The sequence below is a fragment of the Pseudochaenichthys georgianus genome, chromosome 9 (assembly GCF_902827115.2).
Source record: "Pseudochaenichthys georgianus chromosome 9, fPseGeo1.2, whole genome shotgun sequence".
NCBI classification, from domain to species: domain Eukaryota; kingdom Metazoa; phylum Chordata; class Actinopteri; order Perciformes; family Channichthyidae; genus Pseudochaenichthys; species Pseudochaenichthys georgianus.
In genome coordinates this window covers 24,243,235-24,269,415 of record NC_047511.1, presented here as the reverse complement: position 1 = coordinate 24,269,415, position 26,181 = coordinate 24,243,235, and positions in this window count along the sequence as shown.

The following is a 26,181-nucleotide window of genomic DNA, read 5'->3' as shown; positions in this document are numbered from 1 at the left end:
GGAGGCGATTGCTTTGGCCTATACGAGTCAGAATCTGCAAGCACCTTCGGGTCTGCGGGCTCACTCGACTCGGGGCCTGGCTACATCCTGGGCTTTGTTCAAGGGTGTTTCCATCCAAGACATCTGTGCAGCGGCAAGCTGGTCTTCGCCGCTCACTTTTGTCCGCTTTTACAGGCTAGACGTCTCCGTTCCAAGCATGGCCCGAGCAGTGCTGGGCACCTTGTTGAGTCGGGACTCCACCTGTTAAATTCTGGTTGATCGGTGATCTTCGAGATAAGCTCGTCTGGCAATACGGGAGCTACAATATCCCATGGTGAGACATCGAACGGAGTGTTATGAATGAGAACTATAGGTTACTTACGTAACCCCAGTTTCTCAGAGTAACATGAAGTGAGATGTCTCACCAGACGGCCCTCCTTGCTATGGTGAAGCGAGAAGAGGTGCTTATTTTGAATGACGCATGTGTCGTGGCGCAGGCTACTTATAGGGGGTGATTTCCCCTGACATTGACGTCAAGATCACCAGCCAATCAGGATTGGCGTAATGAGATTGATGCTTCTGTTTGCTCCGCGATGAGGCGCATCCCATAGTGAGACATCTCACTTCATGTTACTCTGAGGACTGGGGTTACGTAAGTAACCTATAGTTTCGTTGCTCCGCTCCGGTGGCGCGCGGGGGGGGCTTTACTGGCATTGATCCGGACCATTGACCTTGTATAAAATTCACAAGTGGACCTTTAACAAAAAAGTTTGAGTACCCCTGGTATAGAACAAAGGGGTCATGCAAATGTTTTTGTTTTTATATGTGTGTGTAGGTTTATGTGTTTGTATGGTAACTTCATGTAAACACTCCTCACCTCCCTTTACCGACACACACACACACTTATGGCACATTTCCACTACAGGGCCTCGCTCGGCCTCGCTCGGTATTGCTAGGCCTCGTTAGGCCTTGTTAGGACTGGCTCACTTTATGCTGCGTTTCCATTCAAGTTTAGTAGCTGGGGCAGTAACTATAGTAACGCAGTGTAGGCGGAGCCGTGACGTCATCTTCAATGAGAACCACAGTAAACCAACATCAGCCGTTAGCTGTTAGCACTCAAGTTCACAGCTCTTCATATCTGTTCAGAAACTAGACAGTTAAACAAGTACAAACCACAGACTGCCTGTGTCATGGTGAATGCAGTCGCTGGTTTATTGTGAGTGTGGACGGTCGGAGCATATACTGCGTTAGCTTAGCAGATTTCCATTTAGAAAACACACATTTTAAAAGGTTTTTCACCTGCCGTCTGTCTGCAGACTTGTCAAAGCATTAATTCATGGTGTTTACTAACCGGTAACAGTATGTTGTTACTTCGGCATCATTTTGAAACGTGTATTACAATTAACACTAGAACCGCCAGAGGTCGCTGTTTACCTAAAACCGCCAACGGGTCAAATGTACCCGCTATTAATTTTCAAGGTACAATGTTCTTTTATTTATCATACAGAACAGTGAGTTTTGATCGCACAGGGATGAAACTTATACCAATATAATCTGTGGACTCTCAGCTTTTCATATGACATAGTTTGTGCAGATAGCATGAAGTATAAAATATCGCTAAGAGTGCTGATTTAAACGCTTGGTGTTAGACTTGTGTTTTGTTTAGGTACAAATCTCTCTATCTATCTATCTATCTATCTATAACTATCTATCGATCCATCTGTAATGTTTTGTTCTATGGACATATAATTGTCTACATAAACAGACGACGCGGACTACTTCTCTCATTCCGAGTGTCCATCTTTATTCAACTGGCACGTAACCTGCATGCATGCATTACGTCCTCAACGTGAGCTCAGTCATCCAAGATCTTGTATTCTCCAAGATGTTACACTATCTATAACTATCTATCTGTCTGTCTATCTCTCTATCCATCTATCACTATATCTATCTATCTATATATCTCTCAATCTCTCTCTCTGATAAGGAACCACAGTAGACAAAAGGCGTTGCTATATTATAGCAACACGTCATGTTTACGCTGCATTTTCTATGAGGTAAATATTACCCGCTGGCGGATATGGGTATAAATGGCTTTTTTTTGGCGATTTTTTCAATCTGACTTCATATTGACAATTGTTAACAACAGAGGGTGCTACATAACACACTTTCAGGAAAAGTCACAGACTGGGAGACTTGAATATGTTATTGAAAAAAAGTTACATACAATCAAAAAACTGCTACGGGTAAAATGTACCCGTTGGCGGTTCTAGTGTTAAATCACGGTCAAATATGTTCATTTTGTTGTAGTTGTAGCCCCCTTGCCAGCGATTATCTCTCTAGTTTAGCATACTCAGCCCGACTCAGCCTGGTTGTTGGCCCGCTAAGAACCTCGATTTTATGGGGCCAGAAAAACTGTGAAATAGTACCCGCTAGCCGGAACTACGCCAAGTGGAAACACAACCAAAAACGGGCACGGCACGCTTAAAGCGAGCTCCGCGCTGTAGTGGAAATGCGCCATTACATTGTAAGATCTGGGCCACGCAGGGGTGAGAGAGTTTTAGCTGTTTGTTTAAGCTTTGACTTTATTGGGTGGCAGGAGCTGCCTCCCCTTCTCACACTTTTAATCTTTTAGAACAGGGGTGTCAAACTCAATTTCATCACGGGCCACATTCGCATTATGGTTGCACTCAAAGGGCCGGTTGTAACTTTAAGACTATATAAAAATACATATATAAATATTGAATATATATAAAATAATGTATTATATTACATTATTGCCTCTGCATTAGATTATTTTCGGATAGGGTAATAACTTCATAATTAACTCGGTCTGAAAGCAGAAGGGCAAATAATTGCAAGTCTCTTCAGAGAGAATGTTACAAAATGATTTTAAAATAAAAGCTAAATAAAAAAGAAGTGACATTTTGAAAAAAAAGTCACTTCTGAGAAAAGGGCAAATTCTGGGAAAAAAGTCATATTTAGAAGAAAAAAAGATTTGAGATGCATTGTGCTCCATGGGCAACGTGCTTCTGTAAATCGCCATGTAACCGTATAAAAAACATATTATATTCTTTGCAAGCTCTTGTGGGGCCACATAAAATGAAGTCGCGGGCCGGATTTGGCCCCCGGGCCTTGAGTTTGACACCCCTGTTTTAGAAGGTTTCTTTCTTCTGAGATCCAGTTCTCACAATTCTGATCTAAGTTTATTCTTAGGAAACATTTTTGTGGCTGTGATTTGGCAAACAGCTACGTGTATTGGGAGCTTTCTGAGAAAAATGCTTCCCACTTCTTATACTAAGTTAACAAGGCAATAAACTATCATACCCTTTAATGATTCATATTACATGATTACATAGTCTCCACAGGCATGGGGTATAATATGCACAGGGATTTCAAGTCATTTCTATACTCTAAATCAAGAATCCTCCAGACACATGGGAAGTGATGCGTTTTACATTACTGGCAAAGGAAAAGTGACTTTGTTAGATAAACATGAGATGAACTGTTTATTTACTCTAGGATGCAGTGCTATAGGCTGATCATTACTGAACAGACACAATCCCTTTCTGTATAGGGTTTTCAGAAGAGGTGGCCTTCAATTTCAAATCTAGTAAACACACATTTTATTATTTTATCTTCATTACATTTTTTGTGGGGTGAAGCGAAGAAAATACTTTGGTCTAAAAGGTTGTGAATGGATGACTAAGAGTCAGCTATGTTCTGAGAGGCTTTAAATATATTTGCATCGCTTAAATATTCACTTAAATATTCGCTTAAATATTCGCTTAGATATTCGCTTAAATATTCGCTTAAATAATCGCTTAAATATTCGCTTAAATATTCTATTATTGATACAAAATACAACAAAGGCTGGTGGGAATATTATCAGTTTGATATTTGGTCATGAGTTAGAGTTAGGAAAAGGGACTACATTACTCCTGTTCTGGCTGCCTTACACTGGCTCCCTATAGAACACAGGATAGAATTAAAAATTCTTCTTCTCGCCTTCAAAGCCCTTAATGGGCAGGCGCCATCTTACCTTAAAGAACTCATTATACCCTACTGTCCTACTAGGGCATTTCGTTCCAAGAACGCAGGGTTGTTGGTTGTTCCTAGAGTCTCTAAAAGTACAATGCGAGCCAGAGCCTTTTCTTATCAAGCTCCACATTTGTGGAATCAGCTTCCAGTTTGTGTTCGGGCGGCAGACACCCTATCCGTTTTTAAGAGTGCGCTTAAGACCTTCCTTTTTGATAAAGCTTATCGTTAGGGCTGATTAGATTCAGCCCCTAGTTTTGCTGATATAGGCTTAGTTTGTCGGGGGACATCTTACTTCTTCCTTCTCTCTGTCTGTACCTGTGTACTCTCATGTTCCGATTAACCCAGCTTCCCCAAATGTCTTTCTTTTTGGTGTCTATATACGCCGGGATCCGGAGTCATGGATGATCCTGCGGTCCTGTGTCCTGGATCGCGAGCCCTGGATCTTGAGTTGTGGCTGTGGTCCTGGATCATAGGTCCTGGATGGATATCCTCGTGGATTCATCTTCCTATTATACACACATGCATTTCCAAACATTTGGACTACCTATGTTGCAAATGTATTATCTTTTCAATTTACACACGGCATCTATTGCACGTCTGTCCGTCCTGGGAGAGGGATCCCTCCTCTGTTGCTCTCCCTGAGGTTTCTCCCATTTTTCCCTTTAAACTGTGGGTTTTCTCCGGAAGTTTTTCCTTTTACGATGTGAGGGTCTAAGGACAGAGGGTGTCGTATTGTCATACTGATATTCTGTACAAACTGTGAAGTCCACTGAGACAAATGTAACATTTGTGATATTGGGCTATATAAATAAACATTGATTGATTGATTGATTGATAGATTGATTGATTGATTGATTGATTGATTGATTGATTGATTGATTGATTGATCATGAACCAAAGTATTGAGAAAAATAAAATATGCCTGATGTGGAGCTTGTGTATGTTGATGATGGTGTGTGAATGTGTGTAGCACATTTAATGGCAGTCCATCTAATAGTTTAAGGTACAAACCTTGGCTTTTTAAAACATATATATTTTGTATTGACATTTGCAGTGTTTTTTCAAGACATAGTAATTGTACATCTTACGTTTGTCTGTTCAAAATGCCTTTACACAAAGATAAAATAAAAACAGTAAAAAGTACGAACAATACGAACATTAGGGAGTGATCAGGACTTCAAAGTAAAATCATACGTTTGTAAAAATAAAACCTGGCCTATGAGGTTTTACTAAATCAGTCCACTTTCTCCATCGTGACACAAATAGTTCCAGTTTGTCATTAACAGATGATGTTATCCTCTCCATTTTGTAAATGTCCATTGTAATATCCATCTGTGCGTTTAAAGTTGGGCTATCTGGTCAAACCTTGCATGGCTTTTAAGACCAACCTTGGCTTTCCTTGAGCCACAAGCTGGTAGAAAATGTTTCCATCCCAGAAAGATTGTGATGGGCTTTACGAAGACTAAATGCTTGGAACTGCACAACAAAACCATTACAGTACTTGAAAAAAAACAAGCAGTTTAAATAATTTTGACAGATGTCCAATTATATGAATTTAAACATGAAACCATAACATTTTAATTGAAAAGCAGCAAGTACTCCTCTTGAACCAAACTGTACCCTTATCAGTGGAAACATCAATGTGTAAGCATGAGCTTCATTTGACAGACGGGTGGTGCTCAGCCAAGTGTATGCCTTAGCATTCAGTATATTCATTACATGAGTATCTCATCTGCAGCAGAAACAATGACCCCATTGTTTACCTTCACCTCCAAATTAGCATACAGAGGAACCCTTACAAAAAACAGTATACATAAATGTAGGTTCTGTTTAAAATAATTGTATTATTCTTGGCATATTGAGTACCTTAACAGATGCACTTTTGTATAGCCTTAAGGTAAAGTACTAAATTATTCTCAACTGTGATGATGCTTTTAAGAAATGAAGACCACTGATATGTCTCTTCTTGACCACAAAAGATGCAGAATGGTGGGGCAGCATGAGTGTGAAAAAGGATATGAAGGGTCTGGCACTGGCAGCCGAGCTGTCTCTGATAACAGATCAGATCTGGATCTGAGAAATAGAATTCAGCTCAGCAGAAATGGCTGACCATACAGTTGTAAGGGAAAAAGTGTAAGCACTATAGGTTGGAAAAATCATGCTATTATACATATAAAGCTACTGTTTTGAACCAGTGTTTTGTAACTTACATTTCCCATGTAATAAAGGCATTATTTAAATGAGGCCAGATGATGGCAGTTCAATGCCAGCTGTTTCTTGTTGCAATCTAGAGGAGATAACAGGAAATGGCCTCAAATACAGTTTTAACCTGTGGATCGGTGGTGCATATTGTCTGTAGTCTGCTTTGCCATGTGGTGTATGATATGTCAACTTATGTTTATTCCACTTCCTTACTTTTTAAACATAAAATCTTATCAGAAATAAACAGAATCACCCCTTGTTTGGGCTTCAAGAGAGCATGATGTTTATAAGCAACATTTTTAATGTTTAGTCTGGCTTGTGTTACACATAGTCTTAATTAAAACGCAATGGTAGTTATTATGATCTAATTTCTTCTGATAAACTTGTTTCAAGGATTGACATTTCCCAACAATGTGGACATAGTTATTAACAATCTGTGGCTGAACGATGAAAATGCAGGTGCATCTGGAGACAACTCTGCCTTTTTATTTATTTGTATTCATTTAATAGCATTTCATATTAGTTTCTCAGGTACCTCAATTGTGACCATGTAACCCCTTTCAAATAATTGATTACCCATGTCTTCACATTTTTAGTTTTTGTGAGAAATTGGCCACAAGAGGGCAATGGGACTTTAATGTGTTTTTCCACTTATATTTATTAATCATTTTTAATATATTTTCAGTTGAAACTATTTCATCAATTGTCACAAATGCACAACAAAATGATAAGAAAATGCAACTCAAAGCGAACCGTGTCTTCTATGTCCTGGGGATAACTACATAGTGTTCACTTATTTTATCTCATGCAGATTTATCGTATTGTATTGTCGTATTGTTGTATTATCGTATTATCGTATGCACGTCTTCAGTCAGATGGTCGGCAGGTGTATGTTGGGTGGGCTAAACGATCTGTACAACATAAACTACCTTCTCTCTTTAGACCCTTTGGATGAGGTAGGGGCAAACATTTTACAGCAGATGTGATGCATCAGCTGTGCCTTTTGAGGTCAAAAGGAAATGTGCCACCACCCATACTTCTAAATGTACAGGTTGTCACCCTTACAGTGAAGTTTGGGACACTTAATAAAAGTTGTAATGCTTCACCTGGCATGGACGTTTATACAGATGCCCTAGGTGGGCGAGATAATCCAAGGGGCTTTTGCCCAGAAGAAGGCTGTTTTTACAATAAGGTAAGGATGTATGATATATATATTGGTTTGATGAATCATCAGCAAATAACGGAGAATTTAATCTTGAATCTGATGAATCTCTTCTCCCTGTACACAAACTCGCTCGGATCTGTCATTAGCCTGCATGGTTTTCCATACCACTGCTACGCTGACGACACCCAATTAATTCTGTCCTTTCCCCGCTCAGAGACCCAGGTGGTCGCACGCATCTCTGCTTGTTTAGCTGACATCTCTCAGTGATGTCCGCTCATCATCTCAAGCTCAACCTTGACAAAACTGAACTGCTTTTCCTTCCGGGAAAAGATTGTCCCACTCTTGACCTGACTATCAACATCGGCATCTGCAAGGAATCCCAGACTGCAAGGAATCTGGGTGTGATCCTAGATAACAACCTGTCCTTCACTGCAAAGATCGCTGCTACAACCCGTTGCTGCAGATACACGCTTTACAACATCAGGAGGATACGTCCCCAGCTGAACCAGAAAGCGACGCAGCTTCTGGTCCAGGCTTTCGTCACCTGACGCCTAGACTACTGCAACTCCCTCCTGGCTGGTCTACCTGCATGTGCCATCCGACCTCTGCAGCTCACCCAGAATGCAGCGGCTCGTCTGGTCTTCAACCTTCCTACATTTTCCCACACCATGCTGCAAATGGATCTGGCCCTTCCTACATCCAGGACATGGTTAAACTGTACACTCCAGCGCGTGCTCTACGCTCTGCATCAGCCAAACGACTCGCTGCACCCTCGCTGCGAGGGGGACCCAAGTTCCCATCAGCAAAAACACGTGGGTTTGCTATCCTGGCTCCAAAATGGTGGAATGAGCTCCCCATTGACATCAGGACGGCAGAAAGCTTACACACCTTCCGGCGCAGACTGAAAACTCACCTCTTTCGACTCCACCTCGAGCGATAGAATTACTAACAAAGAACTGCTAACAGAGTACTTATATACTAATAAAGGACTGGCTTATCTATAGCCAGTTGAGTAGCACTTGAAATACTTGGCTCTATGAAACCTGATGTACTTATATGATTCTGTTTTCTTCAAGGTTGTGTCTTCCTGGTCGAATGTACTTATTGTAAGTTGCTTTGGATAAAAGCGTCAGCTAAATGCAATGTAATGTAATGATTAAATTATAGGATGAATAAAGTTGATGATGTATTTAAAGATTGTATAATATTTGTAGGTACTATTTGTTCCCAGCTGTTCAGGCTGCTTCAGGACAGGCCTCTCTTGAGTCTTAGTTCAAGACACAATCCGCTTTGTCCTTAAATAAAGATGTTTTTCACAACTATAGTGATAATATGTCTAAATGTTACAGTTACAGTGCCTGTTGTGCCTCAAGCCCTTTGTTATACACACACTGGGTAACCTGCCTCATATTACAAAACCCTTTGGGTAACCTATCGGTCTTTCCAGCTACAAGCAAAGACTTCAATTAATTACCCATACTTACCTTTAACTTCGCCACATTAACTTACTTATTTGACCAATTTAGGAGCACGATATTCCATTACATTTTGACACTATCCATCAGTTATTAAATCAACAGTTGCTGCAGTCCATTAATAATATAATTAGCAGTTTTATTAAGAGTTATTTTAATCACAGGTGGTATCTGCCTACAACTGTTTCGCCAACTGTTTTGTACTGTGACCTTTGAAAAACCAGCAGGCACTCTCTCATTCACGGCATACATGTAATAAAATCTATGCTGCATATGAGTCATTCAAAATGCTGTCCAATGTTCATCGAGATGTCAAGTGTAGTAGACATCATGCAGGTTTAAGCACATAAGCTACACAAATGGACCCCAAGTCATTAACATTGACCCACCAAATCTGAAACCTTCTGGAGATTTAAACCTTCTGGTCTCAAGATCACTTCCTAATATAACAAACGTCTCATGCTGTCTTGAGTAATTTCCCTGGCACATCCTGATAGACACCATGCTTACACAGTCTGTTGGGCAATTAAAACACTTAATCTTTATGAGTTTGTTTTAAATCACCAAGACATGGTTTAATGTTCTCAATCAAAACAGAGTTACAGTTTTGAATATTTACCTGTTTTTGTGATATTTTGCAAATGTCTGGTCTACATATTTCAATAAGATTTTGTGAATACAATTTTGCCAGATGCTTAAAATTGTTCATGCTTGCTCTGTCAGAACTGTAATTTACCTTGATAGAAATCTGAAATTGAAAAATATTAAACCACTGGATTGTTAAAACACAATAATGAATGGCTCAAGGACCTTTAGAAGTCTTGTGCAAACACCAGCACACCTCTTTGCTTTGGATTTGATTGCACACTGAGGATCTCCAATCTGTGCACTGGTCTATTAGTATTGACCCTGAGAGTAGAAAACAACAAGACTCCTCATACAGAATATTGATGCCAGTGAGGCAGTGTACAGGATGGTTTGAGCTGCACATGCTTCCTCATTGATTGTTTATTACAGCTGCACACTATGAAAAAAGGCCTCATCCATCACCCTCCAGTAATGAGTTTTTACATGCAGACTCAATTTGGGTCCAGGCATTTCAAATAGGCAGTCTCTGTGAAAGACAAAGATTGAGCAGCAATCATAGCTTATTATGTGACTGCACTGCAGAACTGGAAAAAAAAACGATGGAAGATTAGAGAAGCAGTTTGGTGCGTGGGGGTTTTGACCAGTATTTGGTGCAGCCGCTTCAAGCGTCCAGTCTTACCTTCCTCCACGTACAGGGCAAGAGCTGGATCAATGATAGCGCTTCATCACAAGGTGGCAAAGACTAATGTGCTTTCGTTAAAATGCAGACAGCCATCCTGGTTTGAGCTGTGCATGTACACTAATGAGCTGTGCCAGCGCATGTTGTTGTGGTGATTATCATTTATTTTGGACATTGATCCCAGCAGGGTAAAAACAGGAAGGAAAGAAGAAGGCAACCAACAATGGCCGCAGCAGAACGGCATGGCACTCTGACCTGGCACAACACCCGGAAGTTCAAGGTCTTTTCAATGAGGCTCTCTCCAGCTAGGGAGTCTCCTGTGGAACACAAATTAAATCACATCAACATATTATTTTTCCTGTTGGAAGAATGGAAATGCCAGCATGGAAATGGGACTTATTCACAGCTGTTTTTGCTCTGGAAGACTTGGCTCCTGCCTCTTAGCGGGAAGCCCAAAGATGGGTTGTGTCCTGACAGCTAATGATAACAAAGCAGAGTGCCCCTTGCCCCCTCAGGACCCACTCTACAGCCAGATGTGTTTTGACTGAGCTAATGAAAATGTGTCAGGTGAATCTGATATGTTGGACTTGACGGGTATGACCTGTTGTAGTGTAGGTCTGAATCCATAGAGGCTCCATTAAAGTGGATACAGTGCCGTTAATCGATACCCTTACACAAATGAGAAACAGCATCATTTTTATTGATGAGGCGCAGCTCGGACTTTAAAGGAAAGCACTCAATAGACATTCGGATAGAGGTTTGTCTTCATCACATTGTGTGTACTTGTGGTTTGATGTGCCATTGCTTAAATACACAAGCATGACTTTAAGGGATTAAAAGGTTCCCAAAAAGGTTCCCAAATATCTGATGCAATTACAGAAAATCTTTCAAGACAAAATAGGAAAAGATAAAACTGTAATCATCTCTTTGGGGAGATGGTTGTTGGAGCAACAACCTTAGTGTAATTAAAGTACATGATTAGCAAAATTAAAAAAAAAAAAAAAAATATATATATATATATATATATATAAAATAAAATATCACCAAAATAGAGCAAGTGTAGGGATATATTACAACACCATGGGTTTATTATAGATTTTCATATGGATTTGTAATCCTTCTATTAACACAGTTACATGCAGGAATGTCTTGTTTGTCAGAATTTTTCCTCATAGTCTTGGGATTTAGGCTGTAGACTAAGACAACAATGAAACTAGATTTTTTTTTGGTATGCATTGTGTACATTGACAGTCGCATGGATAGTAGGAAGGCATAGCTGTTGAATCAAATGAGCTTTGCATGTTTTGCTGCCGAGACACAACAGGCCTGTTGTACACAGTCTGTCATTTGCAATCTGGTCGATCTGCAATGAATAGCCGGTTCCACAGGGCTGCCTCCAGAGAATGGAAGCACATACCGCTCTGAAGCCTGAAACAACAGAAAATAATCTCTCATATTGTATCTCTGGGTATAAATTTGCATTTCTAATTTCTTTGGCGTTTAGCAGGCAGCCCCACAGGGCAATACAGATGTCGGTGGCAATGACCTAACTCTTCATTAATATGTATGCTGACAACCAACCAAAAATAATAATAAAATTGCTCCTCTGCAGTTACAGTTTCTCTGGGCACCAGGGAGTACCATGGAGAGCAAAGCGCTGGCTAAGTGTACATCACAAATTCCCCTCTCTCTTTTTGATTCTTCTCCCCAACCCATCTGGACCAAGTGGGGTGGTCAGCTCTTATTAAGAGACACTTAAAGAGGATCCTTTACCTGCTTCTCCTTTAATGTAATTGTTTAAGTATCAGAGCACACATCATACCATGTCAGAGAGGGAAACCTCCTTTGTTGTAAAAGAGGAAACAGTGATGTGATTGTTTAGGTTTTTTTTTTTTTCTTCGGTCACATCTTAGACAAGTTAACCTCTTTAATTAAGAGTACTTAGCTGTGTGGGCCCGGATGGGGCAGGAAGCGATTGTTGAGAACCTGCCAAGCTGGATCGGGTTTCTCGGCGGCCCATGCCTCCAGCCAAGGCTGAATGGGAGGCTGGCTTGTCAGCAGATGCTGTGCTCAGGGATCAGTGTCTCTCTGCTGGATTACAAGAGCCCTTTTCCTCAAGACAAGAGAGGGAAAAAAACCGAGGACAAGTAAAGGGTGTAGTGGCGAAGCAAGGATGAGGGGAAACTTGTATTGTGAGATATGTGCCTTGATGTTGGAAACTGAATCCTTGGCATAGTCTGTCAGTTTGTTTCTGGCCCAGTGAGCATGTCAGCACAGCATTGCCCTCTTTTGGGATATCATCAGTAGCAGTGCTGTGTATCCAAAACCTTCTTAAGAGCACGACACAAGCCAGTCACTTATATCAAAAGCAGGCATTTGTTGCTTGTTGTACATCAGTAGGAGAACATATAGTCACTGTGTAAATACTAGTTGCATAACTCAGTTTTAGAAATACATTTTTAAGTTTAACGCTGCGGTGGGCTGGGGATAATATGTGTTGAGTTGATCTCACTTCATGGCTGTCAAAAATAAATATGAATGGTCTGCATCCATTAAATATGTGTGGAGCTGTACTGAATTTTTCATCTCAAATAAATCCCTTATAATGACTCACGGTCTTCAGTTCCGGCAATAATAAGATCCAGCTTGCTGTGTACGCATGGTAATTTCAACCAGCGTCTAACCCTAAATGAAAACATCATGTGGTTTATATACTGTATTAGTTTCCACAGAACTCAGAGAAAGACACCTCTAATTTCAGTTTTTGATATCCTAAGTATGCTTTATGCTTGTGGTGATACAGAATGTTCTAAGGGGACAACCCCATAATCTCAATGTTTATTGGTCTGTTTGCCAGACACAAGAGTGAGACGACTGCACTCGGAAACTTTCCAGTGAGACGCGGCATAATACAGTTTCAGCCAGAGAAGCAAACATTTCTAATGTTACAGTACAAACCTAAAGGCTGCACGATTTATATATCCATGTCGGCTTCTACGTTGTTTGCAGTTCAACAATTATAGAACTCTTTGTAAGAAAATCAGAATTCATCATATTAAAATAATTGAAATCAAGTGTAAATGTTATGTTTACATAAGCCATTGACATTTAATGAGATTGTAATTGTAATTTGTATATTGTCTATATTCGTTTGAAATATATATATGTATTTATTTATTAAGTAAATAAAACCTTTATCACAGCCTATGCAATTTTTTATTTTATATTATTCATTATTACTCATAATTACTCTTCTTTCTGTTTGTATGTGTAGTAACATTTTTGAGCGCCCCTTTTCTTCCTCTCTATTGAAAACAGTTCTTGACCAACCAGGTAGTGTGTTGTATGAGTCTGTTTAGCATGTGTCTCTGTGTGGGCTCCTGACTCCCAGGTGCCATGGTTTGACAATGTGCATTGTCTATTATCTCCGCAATGGTGACTTCTTCTTTACCTATGCACACTGTGAACTGAACCTGGCCGCCCTCTGAGTGTATTGGTGTACTAAAACACACCCATATAGAGTTCCCCTGTCATGAACTAACATATACACAGTGAGGTCTACATGAGTTCATAGTTCTTGGGTGTCCAAGGAGACACACCAGATTGAAAGGATAGACTTATTTTGGGCTAAATTACTTTAAATGACTTTAAAATTACACCCTGCAATGTCTAGACTCTTTGAAAAATGCACTATAATGCCTATATGGTAATAACATCCATTAAAATGAATCTTACGGCCCCAATGAAATCTCAGCGGGAGCCATATCTTTATCTTTTAAAGGGAACAAGTATGCTGAAGGTGACATATAGAATTTGCACCTGCATATGTCAACTAAGTGTTTCCCGGGCGGCCGTACAACATTTTTCAGTGATCTGAGGGGAATACAAGTTAAATGAATGGATGACTGTGTCTAATTGGCTATTCTCTTTGATCTGAGATCAATCTTTACCATATGAGCTGTGGTTTTGGTTGAAGGGTAAATTGAGAGGGATGGCAACCTCATTTCCCAAGTTTACCACAGGGTTCAAGCGTCTATAGCCTGTGGTCAGTGCCTTGTTGTCTGCTTTGGTTATGTCCGTCTGCTTCCCTCTTCTTCCTCCACTCGTTTCTCGTGTTTCTTGATGTTCTCTCAGGAAATATAGTTAACCCGCAGGGCCATTAAAGTATTCACCTTTAAGACCTTTTGAAGCTAAAGGTGGCGGCTCTGCTCATATCTCACAGATGAACAACTAACCACATCCAACATGACGCATATGTCCGCACTCCTCAGTGAGCTGACTCCTTTATTCCATGTCTGTGCTTGATTTGTATTCATTCACAACAATATGACCTAAGGGTAATGAGCATAGATAAAATAAAAAGCATGAGGCTTTTTTAAGTTCTCTGCACCTACAACAGACCCTCCAGTGTTATGCAGTCTTACTATCTAACATGCACAGAGATATTTTTGCATCTTGAGATGTTTAATGCCAATGTCAACAGCAGCAGCAGCAGCAGCAGCAGCAACTCTATTGAAATGGAAAAGTGCTCTGAGATCAGAAAGGGGCTCTAGCGCGTTGTCTGTGAAAGCACTCAGGCTCATCTCAAGCTGTGGGCCACAGCGCATGGGAATTCAAACCCCACCTGTAACTCATTATACCAGGGACTAGCACTGCACCATCCACATTTTGATCTTTCTCCATTTCATCTGAAATAAGTTCCATGAAAATGAGCAACGGATTCAGGGCGTTAGTGTGTTAGGCTCAGCGGCCGACACAGCTGCCTACACCGACTTCCTTTCTCCCTCGCTGGCCCCTGACTGTGGAAGATTAGAGACAGATTGCTGCTTGGGATTCTGGCCTTGCTGTATTGAGAAAATGACAAGGAACATTCACCATCGCTAGTCTGCAGATTCTGTTTTGATCTACTGTTTATTTTACAGTTAAAGCAAAGCAATAACACCATGAAACAGCAGCAGCTTGGTATTAGATGTTTATTTTCTTCTTTGTGCATGATTCACAAGGATGGAAGGGTTGCACTTGGCTGCAGATGCTTGTATGGATATTTTGACAATTTAAAACAAACATCTTGTAACTCTGCAGTGCTGTTTTGTAATAAAACTACAAAGGCATATATATGTTGCATAGTACCATGCTAACAACGTACACTGTCTGGAACATGTTACAGTATAATGAGATCATTTAAACAGACAAACGAGGGAAGGCTGCTTAAGACACTTATTTTTATTATGAACAATGTAATAGCATCTTTCAATATTTGATTAAAGTAACAATTATTGTTTTATTTCTTTCCAACGTACTTATCAAATGTCCGTGAAATGGTTGCATTTTACAAACGTATAGATCCTGCATGGCAGGGGTTTCAGTGTGAGCTGTCCCTGTCTGACAGCTATAATGCTCAAAACTTGGCATTGCTGCTGGCTGGGCTGCATTCCAGAAAGCCCAAAAATGCTGCAAAATGTTCAATGTCGATCCTTCATTCTCTATTTAAGATATAGCATTAACAAGCGCGCTGCTTGCCGCAGACTCAGATGGATTGAGTTAAATAAAATGAGCGGTACTAATATGATTGTTATATAAAGTATTTAACAGGGGTTGCTGATAGTATTTTGCTGATTATACAGGTATAGGATTCTGGTTAAGTCAGGTATGTTTAACATTCAGCATATTCCGTACTGTAAGGTAAATTACCCTTTTATGTATTTTTTGGGAAATGTGTTTCCTGCAACAACGCGCTGACAGAGTAGCAATTTGCCACTAAAACAGTGCTTATTGTTTTTTGTTGTTTCTCTCATCAGCACAATTAGGCCCATTTATTTCTTCCTTTTTCTGCTAACCAGCCGTTTTCCTTAAAGCCAATTCTAGCGCAGTAAAAGTATGGCATTTAATCAGGTTTATAATATTCAAAGCACAAACTAATTTGAAAATGAATTCCTTTTGTTTGGAAGGTCACTAGAAAGCCCCTGGGAAAACAATGCTCTCCTCTTCTGGGTAGCACATTTTAATGGAATACATTAGTGGAAACATTCATTTGTTCTATTGTAAATGCAAAACCACAGAAAACATAATATTTCAGATAAGAATTGTATAGGTTATCTTAATCATTTTAAAATAACAAGAAACAAAAAAAAACATTAAAAGTTATAAAGCTTTAATTAGTGAAAGCTCTGTTGTTTTGCTCACTGGGCAGCACAAGGATAATATGATATACATGGACTCAATTGTTGAACATACTGCAATAAACTACAGTACATAGTAATTTGCCAAGCAAGTATCCGGAACTGACTCTTGGAAAATGTATAAACAGACTAAGATCATATGTTTTCAATGACAAGTATCTAGTTTCAGTTACTTTCCTGAATCCCATTTTGTTATCTTGAGTGACCATTTTTGATTTCTTCTATATAGCTGAATATAGGACCTAACCAAAACAAAACAACAAAACAAATTATGACTCTTAGATAAACACTTGAATTACAGGTACAAAACTTGTGATGGTAATTTCCAGGTATACTCATACTATATACTGTGTGGACAGAAATTCTAGCAGGTGTGTTTACTTACAGGAAGGTGTCCATGTGTCTCTCTGACCTTGGGCTCATGTCCCTGTTGGCACACCCTGCAGTGTACAGGAGCCCTCTGTGAGATGACTCATGTTTGACCCAAACATGTACAGCACTTGCATCAGTAGAAAAACATCCTTTATGCAATGATACTGCATGTATTTTTCTCTGCATTTGTGCTTGTTTGTAAAGATTTGCGTCTAAAGGGCAAAGTTGTAGAGCTGGTTGTTCAAATTGAAATAATAAAACCAAAATATCTTTTTGGATTAGCTTCTTTTGTCATTCAATCTGAACTTGTTTTCATCTTTCCTATTCCAAACATAGCTATTGACTTTGTATACAGACAAAATGAGCTGATATTAAAATAGTGCTAAAACGAGGCAGTGTGCATTTATCTTTCCATCCATTTCAATTTCTTCTCATTTGTATTAAGCATCTGGCAAGGACTTTGAATGTGCTGACACTCTCGCTGCTGAAAATCAAAATGAAACATGGCAGTGTTCCCTCCCAACACCTTGTGTGAGTGTCTCTGCGAGGCAGGACGGAGACTGAATGAACTCCCTGTGGAGTTGCCAGAAGGAGAGTCGGCCTCAGCGAGGCCAGGTGATCTTACCTGCCGACAGATGATAGCTGCATTGTTCTCTGTGACTCTTCTGTTTGAAAAGTCCTCTGGATTCAATTGGAAATGCCCCCGCTGCTTTGATACAGTTGCCTGGATACCAAGTCCACCTGGACTAGCATATGGTCACAGCATGCCGCTCTTCATGTGAGACAACTGCTCAGCCAAAATAGTATTTTCCTCTCTTTATTGTTTCCTTCTTTCTTCTCTCTCTCTCTTCCATTGACATTTTACTTTGTTTGTCACCCAGATAATAATTTTAGAAATAATTAAATGAATTAATGATATAAATAACTTCCCCAAAATAACAAGATCATGCCGAAACCAAATAGGAAACAATGATGCTTGGAGCTATCTCACCTCTAGCTGTCTCTGAAGTCTTCATTTTGTCACTGATGAGGTCGGCCTGAGTGTCTCCAGCTCTAATCACTTCTGCAGAACATCTGAGAATAGACATGTGCGGGTCTCGCCCTTCTTCTGAACACAGCTTGTGAAAGTTACAGTGACAGGCGGAGAGGTAGCTGTACAGAGTAATTATACAACGGATGATGGATGGGTCGTAGCCAGTGACTGACAGGAGGTTAGGTTTCACTGCACAGCCCCTTGGAGAGCGACTCAAAGACATAAAGAACCAGGCAACTGAGAGGAAACTCACTAGATGTTCTGCTGGGAATGATGTTGAGCAGACAGAGACAGCGTGGCCCCGGGGGGAGTTTAGTGGTAGAACAATAAGCAGCTAGTCACAGCAGAATGCATTTCAATCCTTCCGATTGACCCGCTGATGGAGATAACAGCTTGTGTCTGTATAAGACTAACTGCTTTGTATAAATATAATATGCTTTTTATAGATGTTTTTGTATCATAATATGTTTGCCCTTGGTAGTCAGATTTTAAGGCATTTTAGATTTCAGTAGAACAAGACATAATTCTATTTGGTAATTATTTTTAATTAATTTACTGTCACAGTCAACCTCAACTCTATGAGATAGTGTTTCAAATTACCTGTGCATAATCATCAAATGTGAAAGGAAACAAAGAGCACATTTAGAAACCAGCTGTTTTATAAAAGCTCATGTATATGTTCTCCCTTGTGTCAAGTTCAAACCATGTAAAGAAATACAAGAAATACAAGTGCTGAACAACTAGCAACATTTCTGAACATGAATGACTATTGTGAGATGTCCATTCATTGACATCTTTCTCTTTGACAAATCTAATCATATTCCAGCAAAGCAGTGCAAGGACTTCGGTTACTGACAATTTGTTAAATATTTCTATTTACAAGATTGTTTTGTTTGCCGTTTTTGGTCAAAAGTGAAGAAAAAATATTTTACTTTGAACTCGTTTTTTCTGAGATTTGAAAACACACACAGTTGTGGAAATAAACAATCCAGCTTGAGGAGTGTGGCCACAGGGAGTGATGAGAGATGAGGTCAGAGGTCAGCAGTACATATGGTGAACTCTGCGGATGGCTCAGGCTACACAACACATTCAAACACCTGCAGCTGCAACACACTCACCTCCGTCTGGTTGAAGTTGGCACAAACACTCACTGATCAGATTAGCGTTTTTTATAGATGTATTTAACATGCTGTGTCTTTATAAACCCGTATAAGGAAATAATGGTTCAGAAGGGTTGTTGGCAATCACCAGTCAAAACTTCACATTGATTCGACTGAATTTCTTATGGAGTTTTTAGGAGTGAATTTACATGGGATCACTTTTGGTTTTGCATTTGTGTGTTTTAACATTTCAGCCCAGACCATTATACCACATTTTACCACTGCACACCCACATTTTAGCTAACTTTGATAGATGTTTTAAAACAATGGAAATGGAACATACACTTTGATAAGCATTAAAAAGATAGAATTTCTAAAATACTCTGCGATTTACTGAACTCTATAATGGATTATATTCATATAATACAAATCTGCGGATGGCCAAATTGGCTATACTTTTTACCTTTTTTTTCATATTTCCTTGTCGCTTGAATACACACATGGATTAAAGGTAGTACAGATTTCTGCTCTCACCTTTGCAAAAACTGCCAATTAAGGAGATAATAATGTTACAACTGTTGAATAATTTAGTCTTGATGATGACAATTATTTTAGATTCTTACCATTATTGTTTCATTTTAAACTGAAGTTGTATCTCTGTGTTTCTTTATAATCTCCCAAGATTTGTCTTGGGTGGTTGCAGCTCATGAAGCACCTCGATGAATAAAACATGACTTTAGTGCATTGTTTAGCCGTTTTTGCATCAAATCTGGTCTGTGCTCAGCTTGAATAATGTAGATGGGTCCCATGGAAAAAGGTCATTGTATATTACCTTTCATTGTGACCTTTAATGTATTTTTCTCTGAACAGGTGGTATCTATTGCAAACAATGTCAAGCCAGCAGGCTTCTCCTGAGCCACACAGGCATCTGACTAAAGACAGTCGGAAGAATATAAATGCACTCCGGTGACCGGGGCACTGTAAACTATTTGACTGCAAATTCACAGTAAATCACGCGCTACTAGTTGCATTACTTTTATTATAGTATTACACATTAACTGTGGTTTTAAATACCCATCATATTACTGAGTACCAGTTTACTCTTGTAGAATGGCAGTATAACATGTGAAAGTAATGCAACACATACTCTTTTTATTCTGGTAACTCTTTGTAAAACTAAAACATTGATACAAATCCTGTGTTAAAGCCCCACTTGCATACATTTCACAATAAAATAATCAAGTCAATATTATATTGTGAAATGTCACGGTTAAATATTTTTGAAATTCTGTGAATAACTTAGTGTGTCTTTTCTTTAAACTCAGCTAAAGACTCAAAGTCCAAATCACAAGTTTGTAATATTACAAATAACCCAGGCAATGATTACGAGTTGTCACACTGTACAGAGATTTGTTTGTATTTAAAAATCATTGCGTTCCCTCCTCAAGTGCTCCAAGCAATAGATCTCATCAATAATAATGGATGCTGATAGTGTCCTAAAAGGATTACATAACATTAATGTCTGAATAATTGTTGTCCCTCTTACTTATTTCTGATAATAGGTCCCAGTGTGGCCCGCCATCTTCATGAACTTCTGCCACAGGTGCCAGTGACACCAAGCTCATTGTACTGAATTGCAAGAGCAATTAGTAGGTGAGGCAAACAATGCGTTGTGACTGGAAACAGCCAAGGGATTTCTCTTCTTGTCAACACTGATTAATTCAGCTAAACACTAAACTTATTTGTCCCACAGAGAACAGCGCTTATGACAGCGCATGTGTCACTTACAATTTGCGTGACATCCAACCGGAGATGATGTGTTGAGATATTGACAGATTTTCTGGGTGGTAGAAAGAGCAGGGGGCCATTAAGTAGTGATTTCTGGTCAAATGGAAAAGCCCCTTCTCTTCTCTTTTACCAGCTGTTCTTTCGTGAGAGGAGACTTTCAACATCTTCACCAGCAGGTGTTTGACAGGTACCTTGCTACTAATTTATTTGCTTCTTTAAGTCATGTGGTGGTTTTGGCTAAGCCTGGAACCTGGGTCATAGTTCAACCTGGACGTCCTGTAAAAGTGTCACCGAGGCAGATTGGCTACATGGTCTCCTCTGAGAGGGTAGAATAACTGATGGGAAAGAGAGAGAGAGAGGGAGAATGTAGTCAAAGGGGACAGAAAAAGAAACAAGACCGATAAGAGCACCAGAGCAAACAACTCACCCATGGGCAAACTCACGCCAGCCTGAGGCTTCCTGACAAAGCGTCAAAGCCTGGTGGAATTTTTTGAAGTGCATTTTGGAGCCCGAGCTGTGGTAGAAATGGACTGCAGTTTTCCTGACGGCAGGTTCTCGTACAGTAGGTCAGCTATTGCAAAGACACTTAAAATATGGCCTTTCTGGAAGGAAGCAAGAGAGGAAACAGATCAGACATGTGCCAGTCTACTACTTCTCAGCTAAGTCTAATTATGAGAATTAATACAAGTAATACAGTGATGTTCATAGATACCACGTGTCCCACATCTATGATGCATTCAATTCTGTAGGGACAGAATTAACTCACTATCAACACACATCAGGTGAAGACGCACTTCATATTTGGGATTGGGGAAAATAATTTTTCGGGGGGGGCTGGGGACTTTCTACATTTAAAACATATCAACGTCCCTTTGAATATTTTCATCACTTCTTTACACACTTTCTTTCTTTCTCTCTCTTTCTCTCACTCTCTCTCTCTCTGTCTCTGTCTTTCTCTCTCACACACAAGTCCACAGTTTTAATTTGTTTCAGTTAATTTAAAAGGATCTGTTAAACACAGGGAATATCAAACAGAAAGGAAGTTTGCATCTCCAGCCACTTAACAGACTTTCTTTTGATCGTATTTTTGGACTCATGCTGATCGATCTTACCTCTCGTCTGTGCCCCTCTCTCTCAGATGGCTGGAGTCTTGTCAGTTGTCTCTTTCCCCTCCAATAGGTTGTCCTGTCAGTTTATAGCCAACCTCCATCACCAGCATTATCTTTGCCTCTCTCCTTCGATATTCATTTCTCCCTTTCACACCCCATAATACTGGACAGGCTGGCCCCTCTGCTGAACGGCCAATACATTGTCTGTCTCAACCAGTTAGAGTTCACTAAAAGTCCCATCAGGGCAGAGAGAGGAGTGCATTGGCCAAATTCATTTGGTGCAATGTCATGGACCATGAGGATGGGATGAGGATTAGCACCTCCAAATCTGAGGCCATGGTTCTCATAGGAAACCGATGGACTGTCCACTCCAAGTAGGGAATGAGTCCTTACCCCAAGTGAAGGAGTTCAAGTATCTCGGGGTCTTGTTCTCGAGTGAGGGAACAATGGAGCGTGAGATGGGCCGGAGAATCGGAGCAGCGGGAGCGGTACTGCAGTCGCTTTACCGCACTGTTGTGACGAAAAGAGAGCTGAGCCAGAAGGCAAAGCTCTCTGTCTACCGGGCCATTTTCGTTCCTACCCTCACCTATGGTCATGAAGGATGGGTCATGACCGAAATAACGAGATTGCGGATACAAGCGGTCGAGATGGGTTTTCTCCGCAGGGTGGCTGGTGTCTCCCTTAGGGATAAGGTGAGGAGTTCAGTCATCCGGGAGGGACTCGGAGTTGAGCCGCTCCTCCTTCGCGTCGAAAGGAGCCAGTTGAGGTGGTTTGGGCACCTAGTTAGGATGCCACCTGGGCTCCTCCCTAGGTAGGTGTTCCAGGCACGTCCAGCTGGGAAGAGACCAAGGGGTAGACCAGGACCAGGTGGAGGGATTATATCTCTTCGCTGGCCTGGGAGCGCCTTGGGATCCCCCAGTTAGAGCTGGTTGATGTGGCCAGGGAAAGGAAAGTTTGGGGCTCTCTGCTGGAACTGCTACCCCCGCGACCCGACCACGGATAAGCGGGAGAAGATGGTCATGGACCATAATGAGCTTGCAAGAACAACACAACCAAGGTTAACCAGATTGTGTTTAAACTCAACCAAACACTAACATTGGGCTGTCATAGTTTCATTTGATTTTTTTTTCACAATTGATTAAACTGACTGGCAAATAAACTAATTTGTGCACATTTCTCATAATCATGAAACCAGAGTTCATCCTCATCTTGGGTTGTTTAGGATGTTTTGCTAATAGAAGCTGTTTTGTCAAAACCTTTATTGCAGCTTTGTCAGATCACACACATTTTTATATATTTTTTAATGGTGTCAAAATTATCGCGTTAACGGCGGTAATTCATTTTTTGAATTAATTGCGTTAAAATATTTAACGCATGTGCAGAATGGCCCGCCCCATACATCCCACCAGTGGCAGTGCCAGGGTATGGCTGGGTAGGCTACACCCATACCAAGAAATGGCTTAGCCCCACCATGAAAAATGATGTTAAAGTAAGCAAAATAAAGTCCGCCAACTCGCGCGCAGTAAATTGCACAGACAGCAGTTAGTAAGATTGATTTCAGTAGCCACTTGTCTGGAAATACCAAAGACCAGAAACGGTTTTGAAAACTTTTGTCACGTAGTGATCGTCTTCTCAATAAAACATCTTTGATAATGTCTTCTGGCCAATCAGAATCAAGATAACGGCGTGGTGTTGTTGCAGGAAGTCCCGACGGAGAATACTTTTGCTGTAGTACAGGGGTGCACATAACTGGTACGCAGGTTATGTGCACATTTCTGAAATGCGTACCGTCACCTGTGTCACAAAGCGCATTTGTGTACCGACGTACTTGTGAAGCTTTTCCAGAAGGCGGTTAGATCACCGGACGACAGAGTCGGTCTCCGTGTGCACAGGCAGGGCTGCTGTTAACGTCGGTCTGTACAACGGATTTGTGCCTAAACTACGTCAACCGGCTGCGGAGGGAGACTCCCCCCCTTCACTGGAGAACTGCGCAAAAACAGCTGATCACAACGTTCACGCTCTGTGGTACTCCACTAGCCGCCGCCCCCCGTCGACTTTCCTGAAGTACTCCCCGTTGATAGAAATCAACACGTAATGAATTAAGACCCCACGGTTTGATGATTGATAGGTGTGTGCATGGGCTGTCTTTCATTTTGACACACATGTTATAATAAACATACATACTGTATGTTAAATGGATATATCCGCCTTCTTTCATTTATCTTTCCATTCCCACAACAATATACATAAAGAAATCGCATATTTTGGACATAGTTCGAATGGTGATTAATCATGATTAGTTAATTTTTAAGCTGTGATTAATTTGATTACAAATTGTAATCGTTTGACACCCCTAATATTTTTTTAATGATTAATAACAGTTTGGAAATGCACCAAATAAACATAATGATGTTATTAAGTTGCCAAAGGCATCGGATCAGAAAACATGTCATTCTGGTAGGATATTAGGATAATCATATAATACGATGGATTTGTTGCTCGAAAAACCTTTTCACAAAGTGAGGACTCTAGCTTTAGAAAAATGTCCTCACTCTCACTTGAAGCAAGAAGTTAGGCATATTGCATATAAGTAAATAAATACATATTTGATTAACACCCACACAGGTTGACATAAAATGCATTGTAAGCCCAACACATTCAAACATGTGAACAAAAACACACATGCAGTTACATGTGCACACTCACAAAGCCGGGAGGTGAGTAACCATCTGGCTTCTGTTTCCCTGCGCGCTGTGATTTACACTCTGAGGCAGAAGGCTGAATCTTTAGCTTGACGTTGCACAGTGTGCTGCTCCAATCAGTGCCTCCATCTTCTGTTTATGGATCGCAGCTACCAGCTGTTAAGCACTTCCACTTGAACTATAGTCATTTCCTGGCAAAGACCGAAGGAGGCCAGCTAGTCAAAGGTTCACTCTGACCCAAGTGGGACCAGAAATGTTCGATTGAGTGAACAAAGTTTATTTTAGCAAGAGTCAAGGAATGAGGTGTGGGAAGAGCACTGAAAATGTTGCAATCTTTTCAGCAAATTCTCTGGATTAATGTTGAAAAATGTTCAAGGGCAACAGGGCAAACTTATATTTCACAGCTGAAAGCTGAGATTTTTTTTTATTATTTGTTCTGATGTTGTATTTGACTTTGGTATTTTTGTATTCATGATTTTACCCTACATTTAGTTTCCCCAACATATTTTGAAATTAAATGATCACAATATTTAGAAATATATGTATTATGTAATACAAACCTCAGTCTTAAAAATGACCAAGAATAAATGAACTCATTACATCATACAAAACTGGTCTTTATCTTGGCATAATAACCAGATTTGAATAAAAATGTTCTGGTCACTCAATGTATTGTTGTAGTGAAGATGTCAAGAATCACTTTCTTCACATTGAGAGCAAGGTTTTCTTCTATGTATGTTACGGTGAGTGAAGCAAGCAGGACCCAAACGCAGATAACACCGCGGCACTCAGGGGGCCGGGCTCGAGGGCGGCGACGGGACAACTCCGGAGGACGGGCAGGAAGGCGCTGACGGGACAGCTCCGGAGGCCAGGCAGGACCCGGTGTCGGCCGGACAGGAACCGGAGCCGGTGGGGCAGGCTTCGGCAGGATCCCCCACGGAAGAGGACCAGGAGTTGGCAGGACCCCCGGAGAGATAGGTGACGGCGGGACCTCCAACGGAACAAGACATGGGATTGGCAGGACTCTCAGCGGGACCTCCAACGGAACAGGATATGGAGTTGGCAGGACCCCCAGCGGAACCTCCAACGGCACAGGACATAGGGTTGGCAGGACCCCCGGCAGAAGAGTAGTCGGCGGGACCTCCAACGGCACAGGACATAGGGTTGGCAGGACCCCCGGCAGAAGAGCAGTCGGCAGGACCCCCAGCGGGACATGACATGGAGTTGGCAGGACCCCCGGCAGAAGAGAACAAACAATAGAACGCATTATCTCCAAACAACTCCACCGCCATCTCCAAACCAACCAGCTTTTTGAACCCCTTCAGTCTGGTTTTCGTCCCCACCACAGCACAGAAACGGCCCTCATCAAAGTCCTCAATGACCTCCTCACCTCTGCTGACACCGGTTCCCTCAACATCCTTATCCTCCTCGACCTGAGTGCAGCCTTCGATACCGTGAGCCACACCATCCTGCTTACCCGACTCCATGACATTGGTATCGATGGTACTGCACTCAGGTGGCTCCAGTCCTACCTCTCCGACAGATCCCACTTCATCTCCCTCAACAACCACTCCTCTGCCACAGCTTCAGTCACCCAAGGTGTTCCCCAAGGTTCAGTACTCGGCCCCCTCCTCTTCATCATCTACATCCTCCCCCTTGGTCAGATTCTCCGACTTTCACTGCTATGCCGATGACACCCAGATTTACCTCAGCACCAAATCCCCCAACAACCCCCCCCTCACCCACATCGAATCCTGTCTGACTGCAAT